Raw genomic sequence first — 3,595 nt, forward strand, 5'->3', positions numbered from 1 at the left:
TAAAGTATCATGTCATCCGCAAATAAAGATAGTTTAACTTCTTCTTTACCTATTCTTATTCCTTTTATCTTTCTCTTGTCGATCCTCCTGTTTTTAGCCTCCCAAGTGCTGGGATTACAGTCGTTTGCCACCACGCTCAGTCTCAATTGCTGTCTCAGTGCTCCCCAGGGGTGGAGCTGGCATAGGAGACAAAGGGCAGCCCCTGTGTCTCCCTAAGCAGGCACTTTAATCCACTGAGCTATTTGGCCAGCCCTAAATCACTTTATTCAAAAGTTATTTTTTATATTGCTGGTAACTTCAATCCATACTTGTCCTTTACACCTTATGGCCATACAGTAGCACCCTTGGCTTTATTCAGCATTAGTAAGTCCTCATGATTTTGTTTTTGCTTTTTAGATTTTCTTATTATAGCAAAATATTCATGGAGTTACTGTCTTAGTCACTTTAAGAGCACGGCTCAGTGGTGTCATGTACATCCATCCTATTGTGCGGCCCTCTTCCCCATCCATCTTTAGTCCTTTTTCATCTTCTCTATGTGTTAAAAAGCTTTTCTTTCTTCCTTCACCCAGCTCCTGGAAACTACTATTCTACATTTTTTGTCTAGGAATTTCACTATTTTAAGTACTTCTTGGGAGTGGAAGTCTACAGTACTGGCCTTTCTGTAGCTATTTTTTTTTTTCCACTTAGTATAATGTCCTCAAGGTTCACCCACTACAGCAAATCAGCATTTTTAATTGCCCTTTAGGATAAATCCCTTCCTAGCATTTCAATTTTTTTGTGATTTCTTACACTCTTTATGTTCTAAGGCTTGAGGCTGTATGCCTTCTGTTGATTCAGTAAGGTCTAGATTCACAAAACATTTTACAGTTTTGAAAAAAGAATTAGAATCCAAATGTGTCATACAAAAGGTTAAGGGCACGGTTTGTTTTGTTAGCTACTAAAATTTTTGAAACTCATTATTATAGAAACTCAATATCCCTACTTGATGAATCACCAAACAATAAAATAATTTTTTTTTAAATTTAAGATAAAGTAGATTTGCTGACCAAAAAATATCTCTTCCATGTTTCAGTATTCTTTTAATTCTTTGGCATTATTTTACAGGGAATTGATTTTAATCATTTTTTAATTTCTTATCCTTTTCAGGGAATATAAATGATGGAAGCAACTGACCAAGTCGATTTCCTGACACTGACAGTGAAATCCAAAAGATGAAGTGACCTCAAGACCCCAAGAGATGGTGCCAGAAAGAGATGGAAGGCAGTCATGTCTAAGTCGGTGGAAACACTGGCAAACGTGTACCTCAGAATTATTTTCCTGAGTCAGTAAGACAGGGCCAACAAGAACCCAAACAAGAATTATGCAAGCTCTTCAGTTTCTGTCTGGAGAGCTGCGATGCTAGTCACAACTCTCAGAAGTATTGATCTTCTTGAATCTTTCTGTAATTAACACATTTCCTCTTCTAAGGTGCGTCCTCTTTTAATAATTAATTACACTTTATTTAGTTTAATCCACATGGCACAGATGCATCATAGTGATTTTGCACAAGTTGATTTAATTGTTTCTCATGTTTGCAGTTATAAAGGGCAATGGACAGACTAAAAAATATTCTTGGAGTAAGCCTGTGAGACTGACAAGGGCAGAATGGACAGAAAACATGGAAAATACACAATGAATATTGAAAGTTCTGGAAATCAGATGGTGAGTATTGCTGCTCCACTTTGATTTTGCCTAATTATAGTCTAATTTTTAGCATTTAAAAGCCATCTAATCTCTTTACCTGTATGTGGCAAAGGTCAGAGCTTTGCATTCCTCTCTAAAAGGAAGAGTGGGCCTGCATTACATTTCTGCTCCAACTTTTGCTATATTTTTTGTATTGTATGTCATACTGTCACCAAGTCTAAGAACAAATATTCAAGTAAATATGATCATTTTATTTGTTTCTTTAAAAAAATGGCTTCACATGAAGAACTAAGCTTTTAGTCTAGAGTCTTCACAAGGGTTTGCATATATCTAGGCATACCTAAGTAATTTTTGGTATCAGAATAAGGGAAGGACATATTTTGAAAGATGAAATGGAAAATTAAAATTCACTATCTGAAGATAGATGAAGTATATGAAGAAATACTTTACCTTTGCCATGTGTAATAGTAGCCATCAGTCTGCATTAATGACTTACCAAGTATACTGGAGAAGAAAGTCCTGTTGCCCAGTAGATGATAGATGGATAAAAGGATCCCGAGAAGACTCCTGGTTGGCAAAAAAAGAAAAAAAAAAAAAAAGGAGTTGTCCTTTTGGGTCATTAAACCTTCTGAGGTTGTTCTCTTTTCCACTTTTGCATTGGACACTGTATTTTGACCTTCAAGATGCCTAAACAGATGGACCCCACGCCCTTAGATAGCATTCATCATCTTCATAATTTCTCCAAATAACAACAAACTTGAAGATGTTTTTCATGTGTCATCTCAAGTTGTTTATGTAGCTTATCTAGTTGGTGGTTGAGTATTTTATTTTATTGTGGATAGTTAGGTATAATAAAATATATATTTCTATTAACAAATTCAATGATAGAATTTAAAAATAAATTGAAAATCAACAGAGTAAACATAAACATTATTACTGCAAAAAAGTAGAATGGAACAGAACAGAAGATGCAAATACAACTACAAACACACTCAGCCATCTCATCTTTACAAAGGGGCCAAACATGTTCAGTGGAGGAAAGATGGCCTCTTTAACAAGTGGTGCTGGAAAAACTGGCTTACCACATGCCTGAAACTAAAACTAGACTTGAGTCTATCACCATGTAGTAAACTAAAGTCAAAATTGATTAAAGATCTAAACATTAGTACCACACACACACACACACACACACACACACACACACAGATCTAAACATTAAAAGAGAAAAAACTGAATATCCTGGAAGAGAAAATAGATGGAGATCTTGAAGACATAGGAGTAGGCAGACAGTTCATGAACAAAAAGCAAACTTCACAGGGAATACTGCAAGGCATCAACAACTAGGCTCTCCTCTTATTGAGAAGTTTCTGCATGTCAAAAGAAATAACCAACAGAGTGAGAAGACAACCCACAAATTGGGAAAAAAAAATCATAACCAACAATCACTCAGACAAAGGACTTCTATTGAAACTATATAAAGAATTAAAAAAATTCAGACCCCAAAATTTAAAGACCCAGTCCAAAAATGGGCATCTGAGTTGAATACATATTTCTCAGAGAAAGAGATACAAGTGGCAAATAAATACATGGAAAAATGTTCCACAGCACTAGCCATTTGAAAAATGCAAATTAAAACAATGCTGAGATACCATCTCACCCCAGAAGGAATGGCAATCATAAAGAAATCAACTAGTAACAAATGCTGGAGAGGCTGTGAGGAAAGGGAACCCTTCTCCACTTTGGTGGGAATGTAGACTAGTAGAACCAGTATGGAAATCAGTGTGGAGACTCCTCAAAAAACTAGGACTGAAAATCTCATTCAATCCAGCTATTCCCCTTCTGGGTATTTGCCCAAAAGAACTGAAAACACTATACTGTAATTCTCTCTCTCTCTCTCTCTCTCTCTCTCTCT

At 35.9% G+C, this 3,595-nt stretch overlaps 1 pseudogene; it reads left to right on the top strand.

Annotated features, from left to right (window-relative positions):
* The first annotated feature begins 1,644 nt into the window (after positions 1–1,644).
* LOC101577214 overlaps positions 1,645–3,595 on the top strand; it is a 7,516-nt pseudogene continuing 5,565 nt past the window's right edge.

This window comes from Octodon degus, unplaced genomic scaffold, assembly GCF_000260255.1.
Source record: "Octodon degus isolate 3935 unplaced genomic scaffold, OctDeg1.0 scaffold00003, whole genome shotgun sequence".
Taxonomy (NCBI): domain Eukaryota; kingdom Metazoa; phylum Chordata; class Mammalia; order Rodentia; family Octodontidae; genus Octodon; species Octodon degus.